At 37.6% G+C, this 18,158-nt stretch overlaps 1 protein-coding gene across 2 annotated transcripts in view; it reads right to left on the bottom strand.

Annotated features, from left to right (window-relative positions):
• Positions 1 to 18,158, bottom strand: part of LOC131362195 (cadherin-22-like) — a 203,085-nt gene that overhangs the window by 141,358 nt on the left and 43,569 nt on the right. The window lies entirely within an intron of this gene.

Genomic DNA, 18,158 nt, shown 5'->3' with positions numbered 1-18,158 from the left:
CAGACTCCACAGTGATGGCTAATGGCTCATATGAAAGCAGACACTCAGCACTTTAAAAATTTTAAAAAGTTTCCAAAAATATTTTTTTAATGTTTTTAATGTTTTATTTAATGTTATTTCACTAGCCTACATGGGGCAAAATTTAAAACAAACAAACAAACAAAAAAAAAAAACAGTATTCTTTTCCCCACAAACGTTTCAAAGTAAATGGAGATATCAAACCCATTTCTGCTCTCTGAGATTAAGATTACATCTACTCTAATCTGGATAAATTTGAAAATGGCGTTTTCATCTAAAAACGCTTCGCATCCATGTTATTGTTTTCAGTCGTCTCCCAAAAGTTGGTCATCCACAGTGAAACGTCTGATAACGCTGTACTGTCCCTGTACTGCGCCTGAGTAAGACGCTTCGACCTTCCGCCTGGGGTTTCCGCCTGGGGTTTTCCTGGACGCTTCATTTCCGCCTGGGGTTTATTTACTTTCCAGTTCTTTGTTGTCCACCATCTTAGCTGAATTGATCACATGACTGCATCACATGACAAATATGCATCATTGTTTTTGAAAGCCTCCGTTTCCACAGTCCACACTGCAACACCAAAACAGTGTTTTCAAATTTAACCACTTTAGATTGTTGACTAAAAATGTGGGCCTAAAAAACGGGCCTTGCTCAAGGGCCCAACAGTAGCAGCTTGGCATTGCTGGGGTTGAACCCCAATCGTCTGATCAACAACCCAGAACCTCATTCACTGAGCTACCACAATGCCCCACACAGAGTACATCAGTGTACTGGTAAAAAAAAAAGGTTAATAAGGAATCAAAAAGCAAGCAGAAGGATAAAACTAATGTTGTCTCACTGCTGATAGGAAAACTTTAGACTATGACCACTTTAGTTGGAAGCATGGCTCAGGCTTTAGGATTGACACTGTCTATCTCAGTCCAGAAGAGTATAACAGTAAGAACAGCAAGTATACCATGCAGCACCCTCACTAAGAAAACCACCTTTCCATGTGAGCAATAGTGTGTGCTGTATATATTAATAAATATTTTATTAAGCCCAAGAAAGTGCTGCACTTTTATAATGAATCTATAAATTATTTTGCCCATTGCCCTAGTCCCAATATAGTAAAGGAGCAGCCGTATGCAGAGGAAAAAAAGCCAGCACATGCCTCATCCTGTGCAGATGGAGTTGTGTACTCTCAGTATTGTGGCCCTGCTGAGCACCTTGGCCTACATGATGGAGATTTGCTGTGACATTCCACACGCATGGGTAGATTGTTTTGCATGCATGCTCTTTTTGTCTGTTTAGTTTTTTTCACATACGAAGATACACACATACAAAGTTATTTAAGTATCAGAAAGTCGCATAAGTGCTAGACATAGTAAAGTAGAAGAGAAAACAAACCCACTGACCCTCCAAGCGAAAATGCCCTTAAAAGCAAAACACACTTATTTCTTCATCATTGTCTTTTAAATGGAGATCACTTCCTGGAATTCTTTCACTCAGAAGTTATTACCACACGCTTGGTGCTAATGTCTTCATAAACACTTGAACATGTGTTAGAAAAAAATCCTAATTTAAAAAAGTGTGAGAGAAAACGTACATTTTCATTTATTTTAAGATAAGTGCAACCTGTTAAAATACACCATTACACAAATTCTTGACATTTATAATAATCTTTACAAAAGCTGTTCCTTTTCTCTCTGCATCATTGACACGTTCAAATACAATCGGAAAATTGCTGTCATTAACCAGTCTGCATCCCCTGCTGGATTTGCACATGCGCACCCCTTTCACACAAGCACTTTTTTCACCCTTAGTTTATTGGATTTTTTTAATGAGAATTGTTATGATGGTATTGTCTTTTTCACTCATTCATTTTGCCAAGTTGCTCAGGCCAATCACTGACTAAATGACTGATCCTTACTGTTAGAATTAAATTTGTTGTGTAAGACACCCCTTTCCTAGGGGGTGGTACGATCAATAAACTTAAAAAGCGAAGCAAGACACTGCACTATAACACTATTCTTTTATCAATTTTTTCTTACCTGTATTCCCTATTCTTTTTGAAACAGCTGAAAGCTGGACTGTTTCATATCAGTCAACACTGAAAACAGCAAAGATTTCTTTTTAAAATTCACATTCATGTGTTTAAGTAGTAAACAGGCATCGCTGAAGTCATGAATTTTTGTGGCTCAATCTGATACAGCATGTAATTGGAACTATACAATGGATGTAAAAAGTCTACATACTGTTACCACATGAGGTTTTTTGTGATATAAAAAAAAAGATAAACTGCCAACCGCAGTTGAAATTACAACATATGAAAATTAAGTAAAAACAATCAGAAATATTTAGGGGAAAATAGGAGAAATAACAAAATTATAATCACGTTTTTGCATAAGTGTACACACCCATTTATAATCAGGGATGTGGTTGTGTTCAAAATGAACCAATCAGATTCAATCTCAAGTTCAAAAGTAATTATCATACAGCTGTTATTCTTCAAATGTCTGGGCTATGGGGTAAAGTGTTCAAGTCCAAGTTCAACTAAATCACCCTAAATCATGTGGCAAATGGTTTATGGCCTGATGAGACCAATTCCAAAAGATTTAATAAATCCGTCAGTACAAAAGGTATGTTTAGTGCAAAAAAGCAGCTCCTTTAAAGAACCTTATACCTATGATGGTGGCAGCATGATGCTTCAGGGCTGCTTTTCTTCAGTCAGAACTGTGGCTTTTATCAAGGTGGAAGGAATCATAAATAGCTACAAATATCAGTGCAAAACCTTCAGGTGTCTGCTAGTAGATTGAATATTAGAAGGAATTTCACCTTTCAGCACAACAATGACATTCAAATCTACAAAGGAATGTGTGTAGTGACCTGAAGCAGGCTGTACACAGGAGATGGCCTTCCAATGTGATTTCTTTTTGTAAGAAATAATGGAAAATTATTACCAAGTCAAGATGCACCATGCTGACCGACTCTTACCCCAAAACACTGAGAGGTGTAATAAAATCAAACGGTGCTTATTAGTTTAGTCATGTGTTTATGCAACTATGTTACTGAAAGGTATTCATATTATTCCTTTACAAAGTTCCTGATTGTTTTTCAATTTTTTTTATACATTGTAATTTCACAGTTCTGACAGAAAATAGTTCTGGCATGATTTATCTTGGTTTTATTTATTTATTTATTTTTACAAAAACCTGCCATTTTAACAGGGGTGAGATGAGATGAGAGATTTATTTATTAAACCCCTGTAGGGGATTCAAAGCAGTACAAAGAGGAGTAACATAAAATAAAACTATACATGTGATTTAAAAGTAGTACTAAATAAAAAAAATAATTGTATTTTATTATAATACATTTTATTATGGATGCCAAACATTCTGGAGGTGATTGTCATTAATGCGACATCATTTTGTTGACTCTCCTGTGAGCAAAACCTACCTCTCTTGTTATGACTATACACATGAATATTATTCTCTATGCTTTTTTTTCACAGATCTTGCTGCTTTCTGTGGAGGATACTATGTAAACAGCACACAGAAAGTGTGAAACATGCAGTGTCAGTGTGCTGTGTGAAAAATATTGTGGCTGCTGTTAGGAGCTGCAGAGAATGTGTGGACAATTCCTGACTTATTTATTTAATACTGTCCTATTTGATTATTTACCCTTTCGAATATTATTCAATCATTTTTGGGTGTGTTTATATTGCTCAAAATGTGTCAGGTCATAGCATGAATAATACAGCTGAAATAGGTGTGAAATGGTTTCATTAGTCAATTAGTACACAACTCAGCAGCCATGAAAACCATAAAAAATTTCTAGGTACTGAATACCGAGGTATGATTATTTGGTTATAAACTCATAAATACTTAAGTAAAACTAAAATTAATTAATCTTGAATACAACCCAAAGTATACAGGAAGCTCTTTTGGGATTATGACTGTGTTGAGGGGGGATTAATGAAAACAAACGTCTAGCTACATATCTAGGGACAAACATCATTACTACTGGTAAACAAATACACATTTATTTGGAGGATTGAAGGTTATTATAAATCTGATTTCACCTTCAAGGTTTTATTCAAGAACATGTGTTGATACTAAAACACTGTTGGTACTAAAATTCTGGGGTGTGTGTGTGTGTGTGAGTGTGTGTGTGTGTGTGTGTGTGTGTGTGTGTGAGTGTTGAAGGAGTCCTGATTATGTGAAACTTTAATCATGAAATTTAATTATTAAAAAATTATTATTACAAAATCTAAATAAATAAATAAATAAACTGAATGCATTCAAATGAAATGCGTTCAAGAAGACACATCTTTTTAAAGACACCTTTAAGAAGATATATTTTTATGGGAACTTAAATTTGAGTGCTTTAGGCTTTAGACGAGTCTAATTTAAGTAAAAAATATAAACTTGATCAACTGAATACTGTCTGTCATTAAACTATCAGATATAATAATAAACATAACTAAAAATAATAGCACAAAATAGTGATTTTCCACATTCCCGAAATCTGATTTCAGTCAAAGAAATGACAGATATGTCAACCTTGTGTGTATTTTGTTGTTTGTTTGATTGCTTGCTTGCAGGCAGGTTGGAATGGGTGGAGAAAGGTGTCTGGAGATCTGTGTGATAGAAAAATATCAGCGAGAATCAAGGGGAAGGTGTACAAGACAGGAGTGAGACCGGCCACGCTGTATGGTTTAGAGACAGTGTCACTGAGACAGAGACAGGAGTCAGAGCTGGAGGTAGCAGAGCTGAAGATGTTGAGGTTCTCTTTGGGAGTGACAAGGTTGGACAGGATTAGGAACGAGTACATCAGAGGGACAGCTCATGTTGGATGTTTGGGGGACAAAGTTTGGGGGGCCAGATTAGGATGGTTTAAACATGTTCAGAGGAGGGAGAGTGAGTATATTGGTAGAAGAATGTTGGACATCGAGCTGCCAGGCAGGAGGCAAAGAAGAAGGCCAAAGAAGAGGTATATGGATGTAATAAATGAGGATATGAAGCTAGTGGTTGTAAGTGTTGAGGATGCAGAAGATAGGGATAGGTGGAGAGAAATGATTCACTGTGGCCACCCCTGAAGGGAAAAGCCGAAAGAAGAAGTTTGATTTCTTGCTCGCTAACCTTGCATTGCAATATTTGGTTGCCTGGAACACAATTCCACACACCTTCATTTCCTTTTACCTTACAGTACATCATCATTCTCAAAACACTCAAACACAATTAACACACAGATGTCATGGTTTAAGATGTTTCTGAAATATTGCAATTTACTCTAAATACAGATGTAGCCTGTGGTATGTTTAGAGAACTGGAAAACTAGCAAGCAAACGAGCCAGAGGGAGAGGAAGAGAAAGAGGAAGATAGACAATGTTGTCAGGGAATTGGAAGAAATGACAAAACATTAGCAGAGTTATATTCTGCAATTACTATTACTAAAGACAGACAGCATTACAGTAAGCTGGACAGAGCTTATAGTCAGATATAGTCAGGATGGAAAGAAACTCTATGACACTGTCTTTTATTTAGCCTTGTCATTTACACTGTAAAGACTTTGAAACAATTGAGAGGCAGATAGCTGATGGTGCATACAGACATGCTTAATACACATTTTTATTTTATTTTTATTCCCTGTCTATCTCTCTCTCTCTCTCTCTCTCTCTCTCTCTCTATATATATATATATATATATATATATATATATATATAGAGATGTATATATATATATATCTGTATATCTCTCTCCCTCTATATCTCTCTCTCTCTCTCTATATATATATATATATGAGCACTGAGAGGTCAAGTGAATAACACTGCTGAACTCCTCATCATGGCAACTGTTAGTGGGTGGTATATATTAGGCCTCAAGTCCTCAAAGTTGATGTGTTAGAAGCAGGAAAAATGGGCAAGTGTAAGGATTTGTGCGAGTTTGACAAAGGCCAAATTGTGATGACTAGATGACTGGATCAGAGCATCTCTAAAACTGCAGCTCTTGTGAGGTGTTCAGTCTGCAGTGGTCAGTATCTATCAAAAGTGGTCCAAGGAAGGAACAGTGGTGAACCAGCAACAGGGTCATGGGCAGCCAAGGCTCACTGATACATGGGAGCAAAGACTGGCCCGTGTGGTCCGACCGAACACTGTTGCTCAAATTGCTAAAAAAAGTTAATGCTGGTTCTGATAGAAAGGTGTCAGAATACACAGTGCATCGCAGTTTGTGTGTGTGTGTATATATATATACATACGTATATATACTAATATACTAATATATACTAATATATTGTTGTTTCTTCTTTCTTTTTTTGCTTATTTAATTGTTTAAACTAGTCTAGATAATGGTCATTAGTGACTATTGCTGCATCAACTAAATTCCACACTTAACTTCTAACCACCTCAATTCACCTCAGTTCAGCAAGTGACATCGTATCAACATGGCTTAGGCAACACTTCTTAACTTTATATCAGTTATGATGTATATACAAGTACTTGCTTTGGATCAAACGACACACACATAACAGCGTTTTAAATCAATAGCATTGCCTATACAGTTCAGCTGTTTTGATGAGGTGACTGTGCATCACTAAGCCGGTTCGCTTGTTGCCAACAATACAGGAACACGGAGGCGTCCAAAGATTTTTTTTCCCACTTTGTAGCTTGAACGCACTGAGGTTAAAAATGATCCAGTACTGACTTCCTGCTTTCAAAGTAAGTCAAATGATGAATGTTTGTGTGTGTGGTTGGTGTGTGTGTGTGTGTCTGGTGTAACCTTATGTAATCCAAAGGGTACACTAAGCTATCAATATATGCCTATATTTAAAAAAAAATCACTAACTCAGATCTAAATTCAACACTAGACAGAAGAAGCAACATTATACAGCAGATTTTTACTCATAGATTTTACTCAAAAACCCAGTTGTTTGTATCAAATTTCATGCAGACTCGACCAGGTAGAAGGAAGAGCACGTAGGTCACTGCGGGTTTTGAACTGTCAGCTGCTACTAGGTACTAGATCTATGAGAGATCTGTGCTAGACCTGAGAGAGATGTTCTTAGCACCAACATCCTCTCCTGTGCTCCCTGAGCAGTCGCTTCTACTGCAATACAAAGATGTGAACGTGGCTCGGTTTAGTGCTGGTGAGTTTGTGGTCCGGACTTGTCGAAGATGCAGTATGAATGCTTATGAGTGCTTTATGCTTATGCTCGACTGCAGAAGGACAAAATTATAGACGTCATAGAGAGAGTAATGGCTTTCTTCTCGAGGTCTGGGTATTTCATTTCATTTCACGCAAAACAAGAAAATAAGCATAACAACATGAAATAAATAATCAGCACAGTACAAATATTTATTTAGGAATAAAGGGATGAAACTGCTTTTAGCTTTCTTTTTTTACTTGGACAAACGCTTGACTTCATCGTGTTTGTGTTTTCTAGAAGCAGGAAACCATCCAAGTGCTGGGATTTTTATTGTCTCAGTAAAACGCTTTGCTGATTAATATCATAATTTGTATTCAGATATGATCACTAATGTCATTACAAAAAAGTCAGTAACATGTTGCTGTGTATCACATTTTGTCACACTTGCGATAGTCATATTACTTCCTGCCACATTTGCTATATTTACCATGACTTCTATGTTTTCCCTCCTCATTTTCTTTTCCCATTAATGCATGCAGCACAATATGAATGATGAAACCATGCAAAACAAAACAAAAAAAAGATCATATTATTATGCACAACAACAAAGCAGGACTATCTCTGAGTGATACAGCATTGAAATGATAAAAGGCATGAGTGCTGTCTTAGATCTAGTGTAGTGGTTTTGTTTTGTTTTGGAGACAACATAAGCCTTGAGGCATTTCCCATGTATCTTCACTTTGCTGTTATAATCAGTTTGGCTCAGTTTTCTCCACGCCCTGGGTATAATTCAAAACAGCGAGATGTATGTTGAGGAAGACAATTCCTGCGTATACTGCGTGCACTTATAATGCTTGTCTCTCCATTTCTTTCCATAATGTCAAGTGAATTTTTAAAAGTTCTGGGAAATCTGCTTCACAACAATGTTAACAAAACACAAAATTTACTTTCAGACCTAATTGGATCAGTGTTCATTGTATTAGACCTGGAACTGAATTCTGTAATAAGGCAGAACTCCAGGAACTCCATGAGTTGGCAATGATCACTTGTTTGGATACTTGACCAGTCTACAACTGGGCAGTTACAGAAAGGAAAGATTCTCTTTGGGTTTTTTAAAAATCTCTTTTTCTCTGAATTTGGTTAATAACATACAAAAGATTAGCATACGCTTCCTCTGAGATGTAAAGTCAGCTTCCATGCGTTTTTAAACTGTTATGTCGAACAGCAACAGAACATACTCGATGAAACTACTAACTGTTCTATTCCAGATAACAGAGATTACAGACTTCTGCATCTGGCTAATGATGCTCTGATTTACAGGGAAGTGTAATGCCATTCTTCCCTGACTCCTGGTGGAGGGAGTAATGCTTTCACGGACTTCTAGCCATGGACGGCTGTGTCATTATCGACATTCGAATTGGCAAACCCATGAACATTTTTTCACTCGCAATCTCCTGATGACAGGGCTAAAACATTTCTATTGCACCACTTAGGTGCCCAGTGACCAATTCTGTTGAAGTGCCTGTAATAAATATAACTTTGTAAAAGACAAAAAGCACTATTTCATGAATATGTACTGTTGAAATGGTGTATAAGCATCTAGAGCATCTAGCATGAGAACCTTTTTGTCATTACAATATTAGACACTTTTCACATACTGCATTATTCACAACTTACATTTGGACATAATGTTAATGGAGACCTGTTAAGTAGACATTTTTCAATAATTATATATGATAATACACCTTTTTCTTGTACCACTGGAGTTGGGGGGTTCAATTCCCAAACACTGTTGGCAAGTCAAGAAAAAAATTATATTTTCAAAGCATATGGATTTAACACCAGCCTAAATCTTAAGGTCTAAAAAAAGTAGTCTTAACCTTTCTTACTATCACTACCAGTATCGGTAAAGGCATTGTAACATGGAAATGGGAAAAATAACATTTAAATATTATTTATATAGTGGTTACAATGTTTGTCTCACACCTCCAAGGTTGGGAGTTTGCATATTCTTTCCGTGCTTTGGAGGTTTCCCACAGGTACTCTCCAGTCCACCTCTAAATTGTCCATTGTGTGTAAATGTGTGTGAGAGAGAGAAAGTGTGTCCTGTGATGGGCTAGCACCTTGTCCAAGGTGTCCCCCAACCCCCACCTGGAAAGGCTCCAGGTTCCCCACGATGCGTAGGATAAGCGATTCAGAAAATGAATAGATGATTATATGCTTAAAGAATGTTAATATTGGGCCAGTATTAGGTATTAGGCAAAAGTCAGAGCTCTGATGTTCGGAATGTATAAAAAAAAGATAAGTTCATTTCCAGAATAAACAATATATGAAGTATTAGAAGAGGAATAAGTGATGAATAGTTTGATGGTTATGAAAAGGATGCAAATCATGTGTTACTGTCTTCACAGTCACTAGATCTCAACCCAAATGAACACCTTTGGGAGATTTTGGATTGATGTGTAAGATATCACTCTCCACCACTATCACCATAACACCAAGTGAAAGAATATCTTTAAAAAAAAAAGGATCTGTCCTTCCAGTATAATTCCAGTGACTGGTAAAATCTGTCAGGGCACAAGAATGCTGTTTTGAAGGCTTGTGATGGTGCACCTTAATATGTAACCTAGTTGTTTTACACTCGTCTGTAACATTTACACAGGCTCCCTGGAACTCCGACAGATGTTGAATATGAACTCGCAAATGCTCAAGTGCGTGCGCATTACCTTTAATCACTGTTATTGACCATTGATGAACAGGCTCTTGACTAGCACATAGGTGTGTGTGTGTGGGTGTGTGCACAGAAAGAAAAAGCGCATTCGTCTCTGTTAATTCACTCAGGCTGCTGTCTCTCGATATCGCCAACAGATGACTGACAACAGAAAATTAAAGGTAAACACAAAACAGAATAAATCACTGCGTCCTCCATAGTGTCACCAGCGTCTGCTGATCCCAAGAGTACAGCAGAAGTCAACACGGCAGCCGAGACCTGAGCCGTGTAGCCGCACATCCATAGTCTTTATTTATACATGCCATAAAACAGACAGGTCGGGGGTGAAAAAAAAGAACGAGGAGAGTTCACGGCAGAGCTTAGCCCCATTGGCACAAAACTCAATCAAATCCTTCGCATTCTTCTTTGCGTAGGAGTCGAGCGTGGGCCGTCCCTATTTCATCGCTTCAATTAAATGCCTGCTCTCACGTAATTAACAGCTGTTTTGTCTACAGATCGATAAAAAGTCATTCGATGAACGTCCCTTGGCTTTTTCACCCAGATCCCCAGGCAAATTTCTTTAATGATATAAAGAGCTGCCTACAAAAACTGCTTGTGCTGAATACAATTCAAAAGTGTTTATAGGTTATAGGGAAGGAAGCACAGAGAGACATAATATAGTGAGCTATAACATTTAGAACTGCAGGACAATCCCTCTGCTTCATAACATAAACACAGGCTGCTGCTCATCAGTATTAAAAAGGCAGCAGACTATAATGTACATAGTCTGTGCACCGAGAATATCAACAGACTTCAATTTGTGGGCCGACCAGCCAACAGCGATACCTTCATACCATATACACAGAAGCTCTAATTTATGGATGGTCTTGGAGTGACAAAGAATATTTTATGCATGAGCAAGCAACTAACAGTAAATACTCTTGTCAAACTCTAAGCTGCCAAGGACGGTTCATAAATATTAGCTACGCACTGGGTACAAAAATATATAAATAGATATATATTTTTTTGTAATTTGTAGCCCCTTGTCAAGTATCCTTGAGCAACACTTGCATTAGGTGACCACTGTTAAAAAAAGAGTGCAAGGATTAAATAAATAATATATATTTATAACTTTTATTTTTTTAATTTACATTTCGAACTGCAGATTCTTTCTCTATTAATTATATGTCAGTGAAACACACTATGAGGTATGAAAACACTTACATTAATATGGAAACTAGAGGTGGAACTCAATCACAGTATGTGCATCTGATTCAAACCTCAAGTGGGTGTGGTATAGATCATAAGGGTGGAGTTCTGTTTTTTTGTTTGCTTGTTTATTTGTTTTGAATTAGGGGAGTGTCTGTCTGTCCATCCATCTGTCTGTCCGTCTGTCAGTCTCTCTGTCTGTACAGTAAGTATGTCTGTTTGTCTGTCTGTCTGTCTGTCTGTATGTACACTGATCAGGCATAACATTATGACCAGTGAGAGGTGAAGTGAATAACACTGATCATCTCCTCATCATGGCACCTGTTAGTGGGTGGGATATATTAGGCAGTAAGTGAACATTTTGTCCTCAAAGTTCATGGGAGTGAAGACTGGCTCATGTGATCTGATTCAGCAGACGAGCTACTTTTGCTCAAATTTGCTCACCATGCTGACCTCTGTGCACCGCCGAAAGTGCCAACAATGGGCACTTGGGGATCAGAACAGGACCATGGAGCAATGGAAGAAGGTGGCCTGGTCTGATGAATTACATTTTCTTTTGCATCACGTCGATAGCTGGTGAGTCGCTTACCTGAGGAACACATGGCACCAGGATGATCTATAGGAAGAAGGCAAGCCAGCAGAAGCAGAGTCATGCTTTGGGAAATATTTTGCTGGGAAACCTTAGGTCCTGCCATCCATGTGGATGTTAATTTGACACATACCACCTACCTAAGCATTGTTGCAGATCATGTACACCCTTTCAGGGAAAACGGTATTCCCTGATGGCTGTGGCTTCTTACAACAGGATAATGTGCCGTGCTACAGAGCCAAAATGGTTCAGGAATGGTTTGATGAGCACAACTATGAGTTTGAGGTGTTGACTTGGCCTCCAAATTCCCCAGATCTCAATCCAATCGAGCATCTGTGGGATGTGATGAACAAACAAGTCCGATCCATGGAGGCCCCACCTCGCAACTTAGAGGATCTGCTGCTAACATCTTGGTGCCAGATACCACAGCAAACCTTCAGGGATCTAGTGGAGTCCATGCCTTGACAGGTCAGGACTGTTCCACCACTGTCAGCATGGTTTGTAAATTTTTAAGCAGTTCCTTGTTCAAGCTTATTGGTCTATATGTTTCTTATTTTTTAATCAAAGTACAGTTATTTTTTAAATTTCTAAAAAAAAACTTCTAATTAATTAAATTTATTCTATTTTCCAAAATACAAACTTTAAGTTTAAATTAAAGTTAAAATTGAAATCACTGCAGCTCTGTCAAGGCAGTTACTAACTGGACCGCACAGAGCCGCAAACATGTTAATGAACATGGTCTTTCTTTGTGCAACAAGCTTCATATCTGACCGCTTGCTCAAGCCAGCATGAAAGTACTTGCTGGCACGACGTTTTTGAATTCCAGTCCTAATGCACATCCCTAATGAAAACACAAACTTCTAAACTTCACTCGTTTATCTGGAACCCTTCTTTCTATTGTTTATATCTGTTCATATCTGCGTCTCCTCAGTTCAGAATTGTGCATCCTGCTGTTAAGCATGCATAATCTGAATGAGTAAAATCTGTCTTCAGTGTCAGCTATTGTATCACCTCTTGTTTTACTATGCACTGAACATTGCTTGTGGCCCTGTTGGGAATATTCCTCCTTAAATTACAATCCTTTGTGTTATTATATCTAATTCTAAACTAGAGCATCATCTTTTATTTGCCCGCTGCCCAATATTTCAAAACCAATTTACAAATATTCTCTCTGATTCAGGCCTGCAATTGAATTCCCTGATGTACCATTTGGGATCCTTTCAGCTGCCTGCGCTGTTCTTGTATTTTAATGTTTACATCGTAAACTACTGTAAAATACCCTTTTTTACTGCTCTGCATAAGCTTTCAGTCCTGGGCTTCAAGTCAAAAAGCTTTACATTGTGTAATTACAGCACTAAATTGTATCTGCGCCAAAGAAAAGACCAAAAGCAGCAGTCACTGTACACAAAGGTAAGGAGATGAATCCCGCTGACCTGAGCGCTATTTTCCAAATGCTACAAAAGCATAATGATTATCATTATCTGCTAAAGGAAGCACATGTAATGCTACTGAAAGAAAAAAAAAGTTTTTTTTATGTATACATATGTAAATATATAGCCCCATCTCACATCTGCAATTAATCTTAATTTTACCATTCTCATTTCAAATATCACATAAATCTCTGGGTTTCCTGTATAAAGTCCAGCTTCAGTGGAGTGGATTTGCACTGCAAAAACTGACATCTTTACCAAAATGTTGCATATAGTCAAATTTATCTAGGATTTTCTATTATAAGATTACATACAACCAAATAGAAAATTATGAAACCTATTTTGATACAAGTTTACTCCTAAGCTTTACATTTGCATGTAAATGCTTAAAATAAGCAAAATTATCTGCCAATAGTTTATGCGCTAATGCTATAATAGGAATACTAGGTAGGATTAACTATATTTAACATATATTCACTTGCTGAGAAGATGTAAGATGTTATTTATTTGTGTGTGTGTGTGTGTGTGTGACTCCATTTTTATTATACCAAATGATAAAAAAAATGCAAGATGCATTGCCATGTAAAACTGTAGTTTCTACTATAAGCGAGACATGTAAAACATATCTAATATTGTACATTCCTTTGGTGCCTTAGGTGCAAAAGTGTCATTAATTTTGTAGGTATTCTTTACACCAAATTCATAGTTGGTTTATTCAGGAGTGGGCCGTTCCAAACTTTACAAATCATCTACATATACTTCACAGCAAACTCGATTTTTCTTGTGTAAAGGTGTCTGGGTTTTAGTAGTACACGGAGCACTACATTAAAACACAAGCATGCACATAAAAATCCCTTGAGATCAGCAGTTCCTGAAGTAGTCAGAAGAGTCCCATGTGACACCAACAACCAGTTACTCAGATGATATGTCCCAGTTCAGATGTCTCCAAGTTTATGTGCTGCATTGCTGCCCCCCGATTGGCTGACTGTATAATTGCATGAATAAGATGCACAAGTATTCCTAATAAAGTGGCCAATATGTGTGTGTGTGTGTTTGTTTGTGTGGATAGATAGATAGATAGATAGATAGATAGATAGATAGATAGATAGATAGATAGATAGATAGATAAGAAGGAATGAAAATGATGCACAAGTATTCCAAATAAAGTGGCCAGTGTGTGTGTCTGTGTAGATAGATAGATAGATAGATAGATAGATAGATAGATAGATAGATAGATAGTTGCAGATGTTCTGTGTATAATACAGCCAGTGCAATCAAACATTGCTTTCATATGAAACATGGCACACAGAGAACATAATAAATAGACAACCAGCCGTTTGGGGTCCCATCTGATGATCCCATGCCATTAGTCATCCACAACAGAAAATATGAAATTCAGTGCAAATCTTATTTAGCTATTGCATGAAAAATAAATGCGTGCATTTTATGGACAAATCCTATTTTGTTAAATGATTTTATTGGATTACAGTGGTCAGGACAAAAAAAAATGAATGAACTAAATAAAATAACTCTGATGTCAAGCTGTAGTGTTGCTAGGAGCCATCACATTATCAACGTGCAATCCATCTCAGCAAAGTGACAGATGGTGCAAGCAAATTCACATGCATAATCTTTAAGCTTGGAGGGTGGGACGCAAGAGAATATATACCATACTATATTAAAAAATCAGCTTTATTGGCAGACATATTAAGCCATATTAATGAGGTTAGGGCCATAATCCCTTTGCGTCAGCAGAATCTGGCCTTGTGCTTAGCTGAAACATGTACATTTGTTGGAAGTGTGTGTGTGTGTGTGTGTGCACTCATAATGACAAAAGATATAGCTCTAGCAACAATGGGATTTTCCAGCAGTAAGCCACTCAGCCCACTGCCCCCATCCATCTATCCCCTGACTTGGTTCATTATGGTAATCAGGATTTCGAGCACCTTGTGCCTATTTACGCATCTGAATTGAGTTTTAATAGAGAACTACACCTTTGTGCTATGCTCTACCACTTGTGGCGTTCTTTGTTTTCTTTCATTGTTTTTTCCGCGCAAGATCTGATGCAGACGACGGTGTACAATTAACGCGTGCAGTCGCTTAAATCGTGCATATTAAATACTCAACAATAATTTAAAATGCTCAACTGCAAGTGACAGTTTGTGGTTCAATATTTAATTGTGGCATTAATAAGGTGCATTCGCTGTTGCTGGGGAATGACTGGAATACTGATCATTATGCACCACAGAAACAAAGCTGTTAACTAGGAAATAAATGACACTGGGTGCTAGCGGCCCATGACCCACAAGTGGCTTGGCTGTTAAGTATTCACAGGGAAATAAGCATCACCTTTTGACCTTTGACCAATGTCTTTTACAGTGAAGATTTTAGAAGACATGACTGCTGGGATAGGCTCAGCCACCAGCCTTAGACAACACAATCCCAATGTAAAAACTGACAATTAAAAAACTGAAAATTAACAATATATCTGAAAATATCTTAAATATAGTGCTACTTAAATAAACTGCTACTAAGAGATCACAACAGACCAAATATATGATGATTAAACCTATTAGTTTCAAGCCTTCAAGCACTATCCTGTCAATGGATAATTTTGCTTCTTTTTAAGAAATAACTACTTAACATTAGCAGAATCAACCGATACTATTACTATTTCAAGCTTCAAATTAGTAATCTAGATACAGCTATAATAATCTTATACTTGGTTTACATAATCAGAAAATACTAAATAACTACATACAATATATTTCACTTATTAAGATGTCATTTTTTGCAGTACAGAGCCGCACTAGCATGAGGGGCCACATTGGAAGGATTTTGAAACAGCATCTCAAATCCTGATTCAGCAGCACCTATGTTTTTGATCACACTGACGGAGCTGGCCAGAAAGGCTCACACTGATGAAAACACTCAGACGAGAAATTCAAAGGTCTTGCATTCTCAAACATGGGAAAACACAAGTTAATTAAATGCAACTTTCCTTTTTTTGTCCCCCATTCTCTTTCTCTCTCTCTCTCTCTCTCTCTCTCTCTCACACACACACACACACACACTCGCTCTCTGTCTATCTGTCCGTCTGTCTGTCTCTCTCTCCCTCTTTCTCTCTGTCTCTCTCTCTCTCTCTGTCTCTCTCACACACACACACACAAACACACGAGACTGTTTGAGCGAGACTGAGGCACCACCTGACCAACCTGAAAGCATCCCTGCTAGATGACCATGGCGGACCCATGGCGGAAGGTGGTTGACTCCTCAAACACTTTCTGAGTTGACAGAAATCCTTTCTTTTGTTACTATTTTTCCTCTTTCTGCCTTTATTTTTCCTTCTCTCTGCATTTCTCTCTGTTCCCCTCCCCTTCCACATACTTATCTTACTATCTTTCTTCTAAGTACGTTCTACTGACTGAATTATTAATGTAGCCAATTAGTGCAACACTACACCTAAACCTAACCCTAAACTGAACCTCAGTAAGCAACAGGGGATCTTTTGGCCTCTTCAAGTTTTTTGCTTTTTGTTGTTGTAAAAAAAAAAAAAAATATATATATATATATATATATATATATATATATATATATAGTCTATATATACAGAAGTCTATATATATATATATATATATATATATATATATATAGACTTCTGTCTCCACAAGGTCAGATATCATTCTATAAAACTTGCCACACACACACACACACACACACACAGTCAACTTAACTGTATTCAAAGTAAGCGGCAAATTAATTCTCAAGATGTATATCTAATCACAATGTTGGAAGGGGAGGTAATTTGCTAATGGACTAAAGAGAAATTGTAGGATGTGGGATCACTCTCTCTCTCTCTCTCTCTCTCTCTCTCTCTCTCCCTCTCTCTCTCTCTCTCTCTCTCTCTGTCTCTCTCTCTCACTCTCCACACTCTCTCTCTCCCTGTCTCTCTCACTCTCTCTCTTTCTCTCTGTCTCTCTCTTTCTTTCTCTGAGATTTTTTTCTTGCATCACACACATTAGCTGTTCATACACAGACTAGCTGAAGTAGATTTAAAAAAGCAGACTCATTGTCTATCGCTCTCAGGCTACGAAAATGACAGAATGAAATAGAGAACGCAAGCACTTTGTTCACCCAACACATTCAATAACCTACAAGACCATTTAATTACCATCTCTTCCCTCCTCAGGACGCTCCCTACATCCCCTGACACAGATTCATGTCTACTTAAACGCTTTTAATTACTCTTTAACTGTGGCCTAATCACACAAATGTAGGAGAGCTCCACCCTATCTCGCTATCGCTGCGGGCTGTGTAACAGTCAGTGCTGAGGCTTAGCTCTTGAGGGGAAAATTAATTGTGCAGCTATGTCAGGCATGCACTGTCCCCCTTCTCACACTTACACACACTAACACAGAGTACCGTCACCCCCGTGTTCAAGCTAAGCACTAATAGGTGACTGTCTTAGCTTCAAAAGCAAGGCCAGCTCACGCCTGTACAAAAGACCTTCCCTAAAGTCACCATGGAGACTGAAGTCGCAGGGATCTTTTCCTTTGCAATGAGAGACAACAAAGGCAAGTGTGGAAGTTCAGCTGTGCTTTAATCTGAGCTCTGCCTCTGAGTCTGCACTGACAAAGGAGCGAATAAAAGGTGGACAGCAATTTTGACAAACGTCACATTGCTCACATTATGTACATGCAAAGTGGTGGGAATCAAACCCCCAGCCCTGGAGGTGCGAGAGAGATGTGCTAACTACTATATAAATAATATTTTTCCCATTTCCATATTACCATATCATTACTGATGCTGGTAGAAAATGTTAAGAAAGGTTAAGTATTTTTAGGCATAACTACAGATTGGTATTAAATCACTGCCACAATGTTTGTTAGGAATTCGAAGAAAATATAAGTATTTAAACGTTTTTTTATTACAACAAATAATGCATACAATAGGCAAATAGTAATAGTACTAATACATTCAAATAATCCTAAATCTCTCACATACTCTATCTTATAAACTGTATAAGTAAAAAAAAACCCAACAGCCTGTTCCCATAATTCCCTGAATGGTGGTTTAAGTT

The sequence above is a fragment of the Hemibagrus wyckioides genome, linkage group LG11, assembly GCF_019097595.1.
Source record: "Hemibagrus wyckioides isolate EC202008001 linkage group LG11, SWU_Hwy_1.0, whole genome shotgun sequence".
Taxonomy (NCBI): Eukaryota; Metazoa; Chordata; class Actinopteri; order Siluriformes; family Bagridae; genus Hemibagrus; species Hemibagrus wyckioides.
Note: the sequence above shows the minus strand (reverse complement) of the source record. Positions and strands in the feature narration are given on the sequence as shown.